The 17203-nt window shown below is 41.0% G+C and overlaps 1 long non-coding RNA gene across 1 annotated transcript; it reads left to right on the top strand.

Moving 5' to 3' along the window:
- Positions 1-13578: 13578 nt before the first annotated feature.
- Positions 13579-16385, top strand: LOC147374626 (uncharacterized). Its single transcript, XR_015162983.1, has 2 exons — positions 13579-13768; positions 15494-16385. It is a non-coding gene; the product is annotated as an uncharacterized LOC147374626 (long non-coding RNA).
- Positions 16386-17203: the final 818 nt, after the last annotated feature.

A 17203-nucleotide genomic window follows, 5' to 3' on the forward strand; every position in this document is an offset into this window, starting at 1 on the left:
GTTAATCTTATGGAAAAACAAAAGAAGGCCATAGAGAGCTGCGGTAGGGGCAGGGTGGGCAGGGAAGATGATCATTGTGACTTGGAAGCTTTTCAAAGGGAAATTTCTGGTCTTAAGGGGAATTGATCTTCCCTGGTGGCTCAGACAGTAAAGCCTTTGCCTACAGTGCCTACCAGTGGGAGACCTGGGTTCAATCCCTGGGTTGGGAAGATCTCCTGGAAAAGGAAATGGCAGCCCACTCCAGTATTCTTACCTGGAAAATCTCATGGATGGTGGAACCTGGTAGGCTACAGTGCAGGGGTCGCAAAGAGTCTCGGACACGACTGAGCGACTTCACTTCACTTCACTTCAAGGGGAATTAGTAATTAGGCCAGGCATGTTTCATTCCAATGATACAATATGTTAATAAGTAAATACTTGAGGCATTTAAAAGTTTAAAATAACAGCAAATAAGACACAAGCTATCAATGGATTTCAAAAAGTATAAATTGAGAAAACCAATTCCCAGGCTAGGAATAGACTGTGGATAACAGATTTGAATGTCAATTTCATAAATGTAGATTTTGTATAGGATTTCATACAAAGTACAGTGCCTCATGCGGTGACTTCCATGGAAATAACTGGAGATCCTATTGTCACTTTAAGACAAAGCAAAAGCAAACTGTGATCTCGTATTGTAATATTTGTCTTTTAATCAGATTTCTCTGGGCAACTTGTACTGTCATCCCAATTCTTGTCTTCTGCTCTTCTTGACTGCCACAATCATTATTAGCATTTAAGGGAGGCAGAGATTTGGGAGATATGCCTGATCTTCCAAGTGAGGAGGATGGTTTTACAAGTAGCTCTTCCACCACCCTTAAAATGAGCTTAGTAATGAAGCCTCTGAAGATGGGAGGGGGAGGGCAAATTAAGATTCCTTTCCCAGCTGCTTGGCTGGACCAGTGTTTCTCATCACCCACCCAACGGATACCATGATTACTTGTAGCTGCCCACCCAACACATACCATGAATATTTGTAGAGCTTTCCTATGTATAGAAGCCTGCTCCCTACTCCTGAAATCCTGATTAGGTAGCTCTGGAAAGAGGAGAGGAGATGACCATCAGCATTGTAACAAGCACTTCACAGGCAGTTGTCTTGAGTAGCCAAAGAGAAGAGCCTATGTGTTAGGTTCAGAGAAATGGAGAAATATACACTCAAAATAGGGTCAATTTTTGGACAAATGGCTGTATTTGTTCTTGTTTGAATTAAACCCTTCTCTTTTCTTATGCTTTCCATTAAGGTTTAATCATAAATCCGGTAGATTTCAACCATTTATACTTTTAGCCCTTAACAAGATTCCTCCTACATAGTTATTAGATGGTGTTTTAAGTGTTTGTTAAATGCATCCATCAAATATGATGTCAATATGAATAGACATTTTCACTTTTGATATTGAATTAGTAAGCCTGAAAACTTGAAACTCATTTAAATTACTCAATTACCAGAAATAGCCTTCATTATCTTGTGTTGAGTTGAATATAGTATTTCAGTGACATAATAAACAGTGACAGACTTTATTTTCTTGGGCTCCAAAATCACTGCAGATGGTGACTGCAGCCATGAAATGAAAAGATGCTTGCTCCTTGAAAGAAAAGCTATGACCAACCTAGACAGCATATTCAAAAGCAGAGACATAACTTTGCCAACAAAGGTCTGTCTAGTCAAAGTTATGGTTTTTCCAGTGGTCATGAATGGATGTGAAAGTTGGACCATAAAGAAGGCTGAGCACCAAAGAATTGATGCTTTTGAACTGTGGTGTTGGAGAAGACTCTTCAGAGTCTCTTGGACTGCAGAGATCAAACCAGTCCATCCTAAAGGAGGTAAGTCCTGAATATTCACTGGAAGGACAAGCTGAAGCTCCAATACTTTGGCCACCTGATGCAAAGAACTGACTCATTGGAAAAGACCCTGATGCTGGGAAAGATTGAGGGCAGGAGGAGAAGGGGACGACAGAGGATGAGATGGTTGGATGGCATCACCGACTCAATGGACATGAGTTTGAGCAAGTTATGGGAGCTGGTGATGGACAGGGAAGCCTGGCATGCTTCAGTCCATGGGTTGCAAAGATTCAGAAATGACTGAGCAGCTGAACTGAACTGAACTGATCTTGTGTTGAGGTGAATATAGTATTTCACAGATATCAGTTTACATGTCTCAACTAATAGACATCTATCAATCAAAATTATGGTGGAGCATCTGTCATGTCACCCTTACAGGCTACTTAAAGGGAAGTTGTAAAGCCACCCCCAGACAAATTTTAGCCCATAATTTATCTTGAGCCAGCTCTAAAATAGCACTTCAGATTGTTATATCAAAAATTTGCTGAGTGTCTTTTTTCTACAACTCTCAAAAACAGAAAAAATCAGGCTTAAAGAAAGTAGGGAAAACCACTAGGCCATTCAGGTATGACCTAAATCAAATCCCCTATGATTATACAGTGGAGGTGATAAATAGAAGGGATTTCATCTGACAGAGTGCCTGAAGAACTATGAATGGAGGTTCATAACACTGTACAGGAGGCCATGTACAAAACCATCCCAAAGAAAAAGAAATGCAAAAAGGCAAAATGGTTGTCTGAGCTTTATGAGCAGCTGAGGAAAGAAGAGAAGTAAAAGGCAAGGGAGAAAGGGAAAGATACTCCCATCTGAATGCAACGTTCCAGAAAATTGTTCCAGCAAGAAGAGATAAGAAAGTCTTTTTAAGTGAACAATGCAAAAAAATAGAGGAAAACAATAGAATGGGAAAGAATAGAGCTCCCTTCAAGAAAATTGGAGATATCAAAGGAAAACTTCATGCAAGCATGGGCCCAGTACAGGACAGAAATGGTAAGGATCTAACAGAAGTAGAAGAGATTAAGAAGAGGTGGCAAGAATACGAAGAACTATACAAAAGAAGTCTTAATGACCCAGATAACCATGATGGTGTGATCATTCACCTAGAGCCAGACATGCTGGAGTGTGAAGTCAAGTGGGCCTTAGGAATCATTACTACAAACAAAGCTAGTGGAGGTGATGGAATTCCAGTTGAGCTATTTCAAATCCTGAAAGATGATGCTGTGAAAGTGCTGCACTAAATGTGCCAGCAAATTTGGAAAACTCAGCAGTGGCCACAGGACTAGAAAATGTCGGATTTCATTCTAATTTCAAAGAAGGGCAATGCCAAATAATGTTCAAACTACCAGACAATTGTGCTCATTTCACATGCTAGCAAGGTAATGTTCAAAATCCTTCAAACTAGTCTTCAACAGTACATAAACTGAGAACTTACAAATGTACAAGCTGGATTTAGAGATGGCAGAGGAATCAGACAGTCAAATTTCCAACATCTGTTGGGTCATAGAAAAAGCAAGAGAATTCCAGAAAAAAAAAAAAAAAAACATCTATTTCTGCTTCTTTGACTACACTACAGCCTTTGACTGTGTGGATCACAACAAACTGTGGGAAATTCTTGGAGATGGGAATACCAGACCACCTTTCCTGCCTCCTGAGAAACCTGTATGCAGGTCAAGATGCAACAGTTAGAACCAGACATGGAATAACAGACTGGCTCAGAATTGGGAAAAGAGTACATCAAGGCTGTATATTTTCACTCTGCTTATTTAACTTATATGCAGAGTACATCATGCAAAATTCTAGGCTGGATGAATCCAAAATTGGAATCAAGATTGATGGAAGAAATATGGACAATCTCAGCTACATAGATGATACCACTCTAATGGCAGAGAGCAAAGAGGAACAAAAGAGCCTCTTGATGCAAGTGAAAGAAGAGAGTGAAAAAGCTGGCTTAAAGCTCAACATTCAGAAAACTAAGATCATGGCATCCAGTCCTATCACTTCCTGGCAAATATAGAGGAAAAAGTGGAAATAATAACAGATTTTATTCTCTTGGGCTCTAAAATCACTGCAGACAGTGACTACAGCCACAAAATTAAAAGACGCTCACTCCTTAGAAGGAAAGTTATGACAAAGATAGACAGCATATTAAAAAGCAGAGACATTACTTTGCCAACGAAAGTCTGTCTAGTCAAAACTATGGTTTTTCCAGTAATCATGAAGGGATGTGAGAGTTGGAGCATAAAGAAGGCTGAGCACCAAAGAACTGATGCCTTTGAATTGTGGTGCTGAAGAAGACTTTTAAGAGTGCCTTGGACAGCAAGGGTATCAAACCAGCCAATCCTAAAGAAAACCAATGCTGAATATTCATTGGAAGGACTGATGCTGAAGCTGAAGCTCCAATACTTTGGCTACCTACCTGATACAAAGAGCCAAGTCACTGGGGGAAAAAAAACATGATGAAAGATTGACAGCAGGAAGAGAAGGGGTTGACAGAGGATGAGATGGTTGGATGGCGTCACCGACTCAATGGACATGAGTTTGAGCAAACTCCAGGAGATAATGAACGACAGGGAAGCCTGGCATGCTGCAGTCCACGAGCTCACAGAGTTGGGCACGGCTTAGTGACTAAACAAAAACACAACCCTCTTTTTAAACATCATGTCACAGTATTCTAAGGCAAGTTTTGTAGTTTTGAAACTAATAAGTAGAAGTCAAGCACCTGTAATGGAATAAAAGTAAGCATGGACATGGTCCCATCTCTCCTCTATTCCCCCATTTCTAAATCAACTTTGAGTCTCTTTATAGCATTTCAACCTCATGCTCTGGAAAATAAGTAGATTGTTACTGCCTTTGCCTCTGGGTGGATAATCTAATGAGAAAACTCAATAAAACTTTAAATATTGTTTTAATTAGTGTTGCAAGTCAGCACGGATATGAGGAAAATCAATGTCAAGTTAATCTGCCTGTAAGAGGAACATGATGCAAAAAGTCTTCAAAAAAGGTGATTCATAGTCTCTGCTTTAAAGAGAACATGTTCCCTTTAAAGAGAACATTGTTATCGAGGGTGCTGGCTTCATTTCTTCTATAATTTCTATCAGTGTTAATTTCTTCTATAATTTCTGGCTTAATAAGTCACTGTTACGCAAAACTGAATTAGGGTTTAAAATGTTATAAGGCAATTGCTACTAGGATAGTTGTCAGAAATGAGTCATCAAGGGGTAAATCATATAATTTGTGGATAATCCAAAGTTTAGCATGGGACATAGTGTCCTGCCACTGTTTTTGAGATGAGAATATGTGCTTTGAAAAGAGCCAAATCATGTATTGTTTAGCTCTTCACAGTTATCCTGATTTGTATCTGTGTTTGCTTATACATGTAAGTACCTTCTATTAAGTGGAGTGGATAACACTATAGTTCTCTCCTCCCACAATTTTCTTACTAGATGGCACATTACAGTGAAGGCAAGTCCTCAACAAAATTCTGTTATAGCACAAATATTTACTATCAGTGAGGCGAATAACATGCCCCAGAGCAAAAGTCACTATTTTCTGTGAACTCTGAATTTCTGTTCCATGTCCCTTTAGTACTTCATTAAGCAGTTGCTGAAAGATTCTCTCCAGTGGAAAATGGTGATGTTTTAAGAAGGTTGAGTGAACTTTTGATTGGCTTAGGAAACAGACATTTCATTAATGGGTGGATGTGGGATGAAATGGAATTCGAGACCTAAAGAATTACTCCTAAAGTAGGAGGCTTGCAGCGGAGAAGGCAATGGCAACCCACTCTAGTATTCTTGCCTGGAAAATCCCATGGACGGAGGAGCCTGGTAGGCTGTAGTCCATGGGGTCGTGAAGAGTCAGACACTACTGAGAAACTTCACATTCATGCATGGTAGAAGGAAATTGCAACCCACTCCAGTGTTCTTGCCTGGAGAATCCCAGGGACGGCAGGGCCTGGTGGGCCTCCGTCTATGGGGTCGCACAGAGTCAGACACGACTGAAGTGACTTAGCAGCAGCAGCAGGAGGCTTGCGGACTTTTCAGTTTCTTATGCTACCTTCATGAAATGATGAAAATATCAGTATAGTATTTTAAACCAATCCATATACCTTAAATACAGTTCATTGAACCAATGATTCAATAAGAAACACTAATTCTCACATTCAGACTGATTTATAGACTTGATAAGGAGGACCCAGATAAAAGGATTAGAAACACTTAATGGTAATTGGGTTAGGACTTCTGATGAGGACATTGTAGAGGCTTGTTAACCTCTGGTGTGTATATTTGTGATTAGAACCACCTCAAAGGCTAACCAACTGTTCACAATTACTTAAATTACAAATATATCAGACTGTCTATGCTGGAGTGGTTTTAAGCAAGTTACATCCAATATATCAATGTGATAAGTGAGTTTAGCAGGATTTAGAGACCCCAGAGAGCTTGCTTGGCCCTTCTAACCACATGAGGTTACAATGAGAAGACAGCCATCAATGAGGCAGGAGTCTTTCACCAGACATTGAAACTCCTTGGCCTTCACAGTCTCCAGAACCTAGAATTCCTATTGTTTATAAGCTACCCATTGTGTGGTATTTTGTTATAGCAATCCAGATGGACTAAGACACCAGGAATTTTACTTGATATTCTGTTACCAAAGGTATCAAAGGTTTTGTGTACCAAGATCAGCAATAAAACCTGTGAAGGAAGATTTCCTTCTAGAATCAGGAGCCCTGTCAGACACCTGGTCCGGATTAGGATATAAACTCTTTATTCTTCACCTGTCAGGTCTTGGGAGGCAATAAACTAAAGTGAATTAATCTGCTACTAGAGATTGGTAGTTAATCAGTCTTTTGGACACAGACTTATGCTTCCAGGAATCAATCCAAATGCTCCCCCAGTCTATTGCCGAACTACCATATTGCTGTTTAGTTCTGTTTTGTTTTCAAACTGTGGCCTACCAGGCAATCTGTCTTTTAAATGTAATATCTTTTAAATACATTGTCTCTAAAATATTTATCAAAAATCATATACACAAAGACATGAAAGGCAGGTGAGTGGAGAAGCAGACTGCTAACTGGGCAGGCCCCCGGTCTCCACGGCCACCTCCTCTCTATGCTTCCCGGGATGCCTAACACCTCTTGGCCTCTGTGGCTCCATCTGTAGCCAGTTCCTCTCCTGGCTGACAGTTTCCCTAGTGTCCTTTCTGTGCAGACAGTAAAGAGTAGGTCAGAATTTATAAAGTCAAATCTAATTTGAAGACTCTGTTTTACAGGAATAACACAAAAACTGGTACCAGAAAGTACTGTATGAAAATGAAACAACATGTAATAATTTAGCAAATTTGCCTTAATTCCTGAATGGGATTGCAATACAAGCCTGCCTAATGAATACCTCAAAATATTGTGTAAAAACAATCTGTGTTTGTAACCTGAGCAGTTTTTGTTAGAATTGTGCACAAGGTGGGGGAGGGAGAGGGTGGGATGAACTGGGAGGGTAGCATGGAAACATATACATTACCATATGCAAAACAGGGGATTCTATAGCCAGTGGGAATTTGCTGTATGACACAGCTCAAACCAGTGCTGTGTGACAACCTAGAGGGGTGGGCTGGGGTGGGAGGTGGGAAGAAGGTTCAGCGGGAGGGGACATATGTATACCTATGGTTGATTCATGTTGATGTATGGCAGAAACCAACACAATATTATAAAGCAATTATCCTCCAATTAAGAATAAACAAATTTTAAAAAGAGGTACAAACTGTTATGTATAAAGAACAATCTAAAGGATATGTTATATAACACAGGAAATAAAGCCAAAAGTTTATAATTAAAAAAAAGAAAATAATAGGTTTTCTGGAAAAAGTTGCTTCATCTATCCCTACATTTTTATTACTTAATTATTTTCTTCTAATTTTTATTAAATGTGATGGAATGCCATGGTACGTGGATATAGTGGTCTATTTCTATGTCCAACACAGCAAATTCTTTCAACGTGACTTTAAGTTTTTAATTTTATTTATTGTTTTAATTTTTTATACTGGACTATAGCTGGTTTCGGAGAAGGCAATGGCAGCCCACTCCAGTACTTTTGCTTGGAAAATCCCATGGATGGAGGAGCCTGGTAGGCTGCAGTCCATGGGGTCGCCAAGAGTCGGACACGACTGAGCGACTTCACTTTCACTTTTTCACTTCCATGCACTGGAGAAGGAAATGGCAACCCACTCCAGTGTTCTTGCCTGGAGAATCCCAGGGACGGGGGAGCCTGGTGGGCTGCCGTCTATGGGGTCGCACAGAGTCGGACACCACTGAAGCGACTTAGCAGCATAGCTGGTTTACAATGTTGTGTTAGTTTCAAGTGTATAGCAAAGTGATTCAGTTCTACATATATCTATTCTTTTTAAAATTCTTTCCCCATTTAGGCTTTTACAGAATATTGAACAGAGCTCTCTGTGCTATACAGCAGGTCCTTGTTGGTTATCTATTTTACATATAGCAGTGTGTATATGTAAAACTCAAACTCCCAGTTTATCATTCTCCCCCACCTTTCCCTTTTGGTAACTATAAGTTCAACACAGCAAAAACTATTATGATTCACTTATTTTATGGCTGTAAAGGAATATATATATATATATGTATAATCTGAACACAGAATTTAGAAAATATAGAAAGCATCAAGAGGAATGTAAAAATTACCATATCAGGTCAAGAAGCAAGTTAGAACCAGACATAGAACAATGAACTGGTTAAAAATTGGGAAAGGCAAATGTGAAGGCCATATATTGTCACCCTGCTTATTTAACTTATTTGCAGATTATATCATGTGAAATGCAAGTCTGGATGAAGCACAAGCTGGAATTAAGACTGTCGGGAGAAATATCAATAACCTCAGATATGCAGATGACACCACCCTTATGGCAGAAAGTGAAGAAGAAGTAAAGAGCCTCTTGATGAAGGTGAAAGAGGAGAGTGAAAAAGGTGGGTTAAAACTCAACATTCCAAAAACGAAAATCGTGTCATCTGATCCCATAACTTCGTGGCAAATAGATGGGGAAACAATGGAAACAGTGACAGACTTTATTTTCTTGGGCTCTAAAATCACTGTCACAGTGACTGCAGTCATGAAATTAAAAGATGCTTGCTCTCTGGAAGAAAAGCTGTGACAAACCTAGACAGCATATCCAAAAGCAGAGACATCATTTTGCCGACAAAGGTCTGTATAGTCAAAGCTATGGTTTTTCCAGTAGTCACAAAAGGATGTGAGAGTTGGACCATAAAGAAGGCTGAGAACCGAAAAATTGATGTTTTTGAATTGTGGTGCTGGAGAAGATTCTTGAGAGTCCTTGGAGAGCAAGGAGATCAAACCAGTCAGTCATACAGGAAATCAACCATGAATAAACATTGGAAGGACTGATGCTGAACCTGAAGCTCCAATACTTTGGCCACCTAATGGGAAGAGCCAACTCATTGGAAAAGACCCTGCTGCTGGGAAAGATTGATAACGGAAGGAGAAGGCAGTGACAGAGGATGAGATGGTTGGATGAAATCATTGACTCAATAAACATGAGTTTGAGCAAACTTCAGGAGATAGTGAAGGACAGGGAAGCCTGGAGTGCTGCAGTCCACGGGGTTGCAAAAATTTGGATGCGACTGAACAGTTTTTAACCTTTAAGTGTATAACGCAATAGCCAAAATTTTTCTATGCAGGTATGTTTATTGGTTAAATTAATTGTCCATTAAATTAGACTCATAGTCTAGTTTACCTTTTATTTATTGAACTTAGAATTGTAGTCTCTATATTATATAATAACACAGTACACCCATATTTGGCATTACACACAGGAACATACTTATAAGCATGGTGGTGGTGGTTTAGCTGCTCAGTCACGTCCAACTCTGTGACCCCATGGACTGTAGTCTGCTGGGCTCCTCTGCCCAAGGGATTCTCCAAGCAAGAATACTGGAGTGGGTTGCCATTTCCTTCTCTGGGATTTTCCCAGACCAGGAATTTAACTCTGGTCTCCTGCATTGTAGGCAGATTCTTTACTGACTAAGCTACAAGGGAAACTCCATTTATAAGCATATGGCTTAATATGTCAAGTATCATCATTGGATATATTCTTTCTTATACTCTATATTTATCCTGTGACAGGGATTATCAACAAAAGAAACAGAGTACAAAAGTACTTTTTAATTCTTGAACACAGCAAGATTGGAAAAGTCATACTATTGGTTGGAAACATTTTCTCCTTCTCATGCCCCTGTTTATGGACTGGATGAAGATTCCAAGAGCATTTAGATTCCAGTTTGCCCTCTGCCTCCCTGCCTCCCCTATTCCTCCTGCCTAACTGTGGAGGGAGGTGCAGAACTGAAAGCGAAAGAGATGGCAACACAGCCCTCAAGGTGAGCTTGGGCTGCGTTTTGATGGTTCTCAGGCTCATTTCCCAGAGAAGGCAATGGCACCCCACTCCAGTACTCTTGCCTGGAAAATCCCATGGACGGAGGAGCCTGGTGGGCTGCAGTCCATGGGGTCACTAAGAGTCGGACACGACTGAGCGACTTCACTTTCACTTCTCACTTTCATGCATTGGAGAAAGAAATGGCACCCCACTCCAGTGTTCTTGCCTGGAGAATCCCAGGGACGAGGGAGCCTGGTGGGCTGCCATCTATGGGGTCGCACAGAGTCGGACACGACTGAAGTGACTTAGCAGCAGCAGCAGCAGGCTCATTTCCCGTGCCCCAGTAGGGTGGGGCCTCAGTTAATCATGGTTGCCAGGGATGTCAGGGGCATCCAGTGTGGTGTCCTGAAGTAGTCTGTTCCAAAGGGAAGCAGAATGGACAGCCTTCCATGAGACCCTCAAACTGGCCATGGATATAATCCAGGACAGAGAGAATGTGCTGAGTTACCCTGGGGAGTGACTGAAAAGCCAAGGCAAAGCCGACTGCTCCGCTGGACTCACTGCTGTTGCTAGTCAGCTCAAAAGGAAGAGCAGAGGAGGCTGGTTACCTCTTGAGAAAGAGACCATACCGAACAGGCAGAAGCTGTGCCAAGGCATTCAATAAGCCTTGAACCAGGTATCAACACTGGTGGAAAGTGTGGGGCAGTCTTAGAACAGCACTGCCTGAGAAAACACAGAAATTGACAGAGCTCACTTGAAAATAACTATATTAAATTTTCTGCATTAGGCAGATGAGAGGTTTGAGCCAAAAATAAAGTCAGACAGAAATATTTAAAGAAATATATATACAAATAAAATTATATATATATAATTGTGATGTATAAGGTATGACTATGATATTCAGTTCAGTTCAGCTGCTCAGTCATGTTCGACTCTTTGAGACCCCATGAACCGCAGCATGCCAAGCCTCCCTATCCATCACCAACTCCCGGAGTTTACCCAAACTCATGTCCATTGAGTCGGTGATGCCATCTAACCATCTCATCCTCTGTCATTCCCTTCTCCTCCTGCCTTCAATCTTTCCCAACATCAGGGTCTTTTCAAATGAGTCAGCTCTTTGCATCGGGTAGCCAAAATATTTGGAGTTTCAGCTTAAGCATCAGTCCTTCCAATGAACACCCAGGACTGATTTCCTTTAGGATTGACTGGTTGGATCTGCTTGCAGTCCAAGGGACTCTCAAGAGTCTTCTCCAACACCAAAAGCATCAATTCTTCTGCGCTCAAGCTTTCTTTATAGTCCAACTTTCACATCTATACATGACTACTGAAAAAACCAAAGCCTTGACTAGACGGAACTTTGTTGACAAAGTAATGTCTCTGCTTTTTAATATGCTATCTAGGTTGGTCATAACTTTGCTTCCAAGGAGTAAGCATCTTTTAATTTCATGGCTGCAGTCACCATCTGCAGTGATTCTGGAGCCCCCCAAAATTAAGTCTAACACTGTTTCCACTGTTTCCCCATCTATTTGCCATGAATTGATGGGACTGGATGCCATGATCTTAGTTTTCTGAATGTTGAGCTTTAAGCCAACTTTTTCACTCTCCACTTTCACTTTCATCAAGAGGCTTTTTAGTTCCTCTTCACTTTCTGCCATAAGGGTGGTGTCATCTGCATATCTGAGGTTATTGATATTTCTGCCAGCAATCTTGATTCCAGCTTGTGCTTCTTCCAGCCCAGCGTTTCTCCTGATGTACTCTGCATAGAAGTTAAATAAGCAGGGTGACAATATATAGCCTTGACGTACTCCTTTTCCTATTTGGAACCAGTCTGTTGTTCCATGTCCAGTTCTAACTGTTGCTTCCTGACCTGCATATAGGTTTCTCAAGAGGCGGGTTAGGTGGTCTGGTATTCCCATCTCTTTCAGAATTTTCCACAGTTTATTGTGATCCACACAGTCAAAGGCTTTGGCATAGTCCATAAAGCAGAAATAGATATATTAAATTTGAGGTATAATAAATTATGTCAGTGTGAGATATGTAAGATATCATAAATTATTAATCATAATTATAACTATGCCTGTGTGCATGCTAAGTCATTTCAGTCATGTCTGACTCTTTGCCATCCCATAGACTATAGCCCGCCAGGCTCCTCTGTCCATGGGATTCTCCAGGCATGAATACTGGAGTGGGTTGCCATGTCCTCCTGGAGGGGATCTTCCCAATCCAGGGGTCAGACTCATGTCTTGTATGCCTCCTGCATTGGCAGGCAGGTTCTTTACCACTAGCGCTACCTGGGAAGCCCAATTATAAGAGAAGATAATAATAATTGAAATATATATATGTATCTCACAGTACTGTGAAATTATTTATCTATTTTGTATGGTTCACAAGCTCTGATATAATGTAGAAATATAGATATATAATTTATGATATACCATTATCAGTATAGCTGTATTATACCAGGGCCTGTGAACTCTTAAGACCATGAAATTTAAACTTATGGGTGTTACAAAAATTTTCCACAATTTACTAACCTAGTCGCCTTTATTTTCATGAATTGAGCAACATCTAGTCTAGTAAATAGAAAGGACCTTCAAAAGAGCTGTTCTAAACATGAAATTTTTACAGACCCAAGTGAACAGAAAGAAGCAAGTTATCCTGGGCATTTGCTAGTTGGTCAAAGCAGGTTACCCTCTTTACATGGAGAAGAGAGGTCTTGGAGCTGGTCAGATAACTTGTATGGAGCAGGCCAATGCTGATTGGTAGACTTAGACCTTCCTCTTCTGGGAGAGCCCAGCATAGAAGCTTCAGTTTTGGTTTGCTGATGTGGGGCTTAGTGTGAGTGAATCCACCTCTGGCCTCATCTGGTTACTTTAGTGTGGCATACATTGCAAGTGAAAACACACTGTTCTCAGAAGGAAGAGGACAATATTCCTTGTGAAGCTCCTTCTTATGGAGATTCTTTGTAGAGAAAGAAACCTCTGCCAAATATATTGATCTGGGACTAGCTAAAAAAATGATCTCTTAAGACAAAGCTTCTTGGTGTTTTACTGTCTAGTTATTTGATCTTGTCTGCCCTTTGTGTTAAAAAATGTAAAACTGGATGGCAAGGGGAAAATGGCTATTTTCACTAAAAAGAACAATTGGGACTATTTTGTTATTAAGAGTGAGTACATCTGTTAAAGGTTTTTTGGTTCAGGAAAACACTTTAATGACTGTTTGTGCAAAGTTAGGCTTTTCTGGAATGCAAGCAGAGGCCTCAGCTTAGCCTAGAAAGGAAAATAATAGGAAACTTCAATTTTCCTCTGACAGGCAGCCGAAAAAGGGAATTAGAGGTGTTGTGCCCAGAAGAGACATCAGAGTGAGGAGAGGAATCCAGAGGGTGAAAATGAGGGCCTCACTGCTCTCCTGCCTTCTGGCCTCAAATGCCAACAGACAGGAGCAAGAGTACTGTGAAGAGTTCCTGGTTGAAGAGTGGCCAAGGGAATATTTATAAATGGTGGTAAGTGACCTTGTTTACTTGACTACTCAGCATCATTTCCTTTTTTATTTCTCTAAGGAAGGTCTCTGTCGTCCCCTTCTCCTCCCATCTTCAATCTTTCCCAGCATCAAAGCCTTTTCAAATGAGTCAGTTCTTTGCATCAGGTGGCCAAAATATTGGAGTTTCAGCTTCAGCATCAGTCCTTCCAATGACTATTCAGGACTGGTCTCCTTTAGGATTGACTGGTTGGATCTCCTTGCAGTCCAAGGGACTCTCAAGGGTTTTCTCCAACACCACATTTCAAAACCATCAATTCTTCGGCATTCAGCTTTCTTTATAGTCCAACCCTCACATCCATACATGACTACTGGAAAAACCATAGCCTTGACTAGATGGACATTTCTTGGCAAAGTAATGTCTGCTTTTTAATATGCTGTTTAGGTTTGCCATAGCTTTTCTCCAAGGAGCAAGCGTCTTTTAATTTCATGGCTATAATCACCATCTGCAGTGATTTTGGAGCCCCCAAAATAAAGTCTGTCACTTTTTCCATTGCTTCCCCATTTATTTGCTATGAAGTGATGGGACCAGATGCCATGATCTTAGTTTTCTGAATGTTGAACTTTAAGCCAGCTCTTTCACTCTCCTCTTTCACTTTCATCAAGAGGCCCTTTAGTTCTTCTTCACTTTCTGCCATAAGGGTGGTGTCATCTGCATATCTGAGGTTATTGATATTTCTCCTGGCAATCTTGATTCCAGCTTGTGCTTCATCCAGCCTGCCATTTTGCATAATATACTCTGCATGTAAGTTTAATAAGTACAGTGACAATATATAGCCTTGACATACTCCTTTTTCGATTGAAGGCAAAAGGGAGAAGGGGACGGCAGAGGATGAGATGGTTGGATGGCAACACCAACTCAATGGACATGAGTTTGAGTAAGCTCCGGGAGTTGGTGATGGACAGGGAAGCCTGGAGTGCTGCAGTCTATGGGGTCGCAAAATTGGACTTGACTGAGCTACTGAACTGAACTGAAGGAAAACCTGAATTGTTTGGGAGAATTAGCTGTTATTCACTGGGTACAGAATGTGAGACAATTAATCAGATGCCCTGTTTGACTTGAATCAAAAGGCAGGCATGTGACCCAACTTAACTAGTTGGAATTGTGATTTGAATAGAGTGTCTGAAAATGGTTGAAACAGATTGATTCTGGCACTGATGCCCAAAAGATGCTCCCAGTAGTTTCTGCATCTTAACACTGAGGGGGCTGCCCATCACTAAATCTAGTTCTCCAGCTTTCTCATCAATTTTATAAACTTCTAGCCCTTCCAATCGGAGAAGGCAATGGCAACCCACTCCAGTACTCCTGCCTGGAAAATCCCATGGACGGAGGAGCCTGGTAGGCTGCAGTCCATGGGGTTGCTAAGAGTCAGACACGACTGAGCAACTTCACTTTCACTTTTCACTTTCATGCATTGGAGGAGGAAGTGGCAACCCACTCCAGTGTTCTTGCCTGGAGAATCCCAGGGACGGCGGGGCCTGGTGGCCTGCCGTCTATGGGGTCACACAGAGTCGGACACGACTGAAGCGACTTAGCGGCAGCAGCAGCAGCAGCCCTTCCAATATACTTCATTGGGAACCAGCATATCAGGGGTTATAACTATGGCTCTGTTTGACATTGCTCTCAATCCTAAAACTTTCCACTTTGTGTTTCTATCAAATGGCAATTATAATGCCCCTTACGTTACAGGATTGTTTTGAGAATTCAATGGAGATGATACAGGAAAAGGCTTAGAAGAGTATCTGCCATGCATCCAGTTTTCAGTACATTTAGGCTGATGGTAAGTTTACTGCAGTTGGTTTGCAGATGCAAAACTGCATCGCAGTGATACAATGGTGATGCCTAATTTTTCAGTAAAAGTTGTTTTCTACATTGTGAGGTGCCACACTACGTCTCAGGTACCTCTCAGGTGTTCAGACCAATTCTGCTCTACCCAATAGCCTCAGGCATAGTATTTGTAGACTGAAGGAGATTCATCATCTTCCACGAGTAAAGCTGAGCTGAGAGAAAACAAACAGCTACTGAAAACAAAATGAGACCTATTATTCAGAGAGAAGGGTGACAGCCAGACATGGGCAGTATCCCATCTTCCCCACCACAAACTGGAATCTTCAGGGATCCTGAGGAGGGCAGAGGATTTCTTCCCATGAGGGAACTTGGAAGACAGGAAAAATTACACTAGGGTCAAGTTTTATATTTTCCTTTTCTCTCCATGGCACTCAATAGTCTTCAAGGCACAGTTGTAATGGCAGCATGGAATCCCATTGTATGAATGTTCCAGAATTAATTTAGCCATTTAGAAATTGTTAGACTTCCACCTTATACAGTTTTTAGCTTATACCAATAATGCTATGATTAGTATCTTTAACATAAATTGATCTCAATTTTTTGACATCATATTTTGTGATAGAAGCTGTAAAATGTCTACCATTATCTGTCACTTTTTCCTGCTAAGTAACAGAAACCTGATTGTTTTTTAGAGAGAGTTGAAAACACCTGCCTCTTTCACTCCCAGTTAGATCATTTGGTATACTGTTAATTGATTCCCCAATATTAAACCACTTTATATTCCTGGATAAAAGTCTATTTAGTCCTGGAGATTAATTTTTCAAACTATTGTTGAATTCAATTTGCCTGTCTTTTAATTAAGAATTTTGAAACCCTGGGTAACTTATAAATCAGCTAAGACTTCCCTCATTCCTGAAATCTGGGTGGAATAACCTTGAATTCCCTTACTGTATAGACTGGGTAGTCTGAGACCCTGTCTAAAATTTCTGCTCGTACCTAGGGGTCTTCTTGATTGCTGACTTCCTTGATTAGTTCTTCTGTCTTCATCTTCTGACTCCTATGAGAAACTCATCTCCCCTCTCAGTTTGCCATACAGAATTCCCTCACACTAAGCCCTGATGAATCTGGAGGATATTACTGACAATTTGTGTGCACGGTGGTGGGATCTAGTGCTGCTGGTGTGGGAATCCTCAGAAGAATTGACATCTCACAAGTGTAGTTTCCACCGTCTCGCTGGTACCCTAGTCTCTTCCCTGTTGTTATCACTCCTTCTCTTCTGCACAGTAGAGAGGGCACCATATTACTCTCTCTCTATATTACTAAGAGCAATGTATCCCTCCTCTGGGGACGTAGAGTCAAGCAACATCCTCATTTTCAGAGGAAGGATGATAAATTTGCCTTCTACCTTGAGCTCTAGTCAAAATGTTTTTGCAAAGCAGATGCCTTCCTAAGATAAATTGTGGATCCAGCTCTAGCTTCTATAAGTGCATCTGATTTTGTACATGCGATCCAGAGAGCCTAGACCTCACCAGACAGTGAGGACAACTGCAGCCTACTTTCACAATTAGACTTGAAATTTACCAGCCTCCCACAGCGTGGCCTGAGACACAT

The sequence above is a fragment of the Bos grunniens genome, chromosome 4, assembly GCF_055505025.1.
Source record: "Bos grunniens cultivar Pamir isolate PY7600 chromosome 4, Bosgru_T2T1.0, whole genome shotgun sequence".
NCBI classification, from domain to species: Eukaryota; Metazoa; Chordata; class Mammalia; order Artiodactyla; family Bovidae; genus Bos; species Bos grunniens.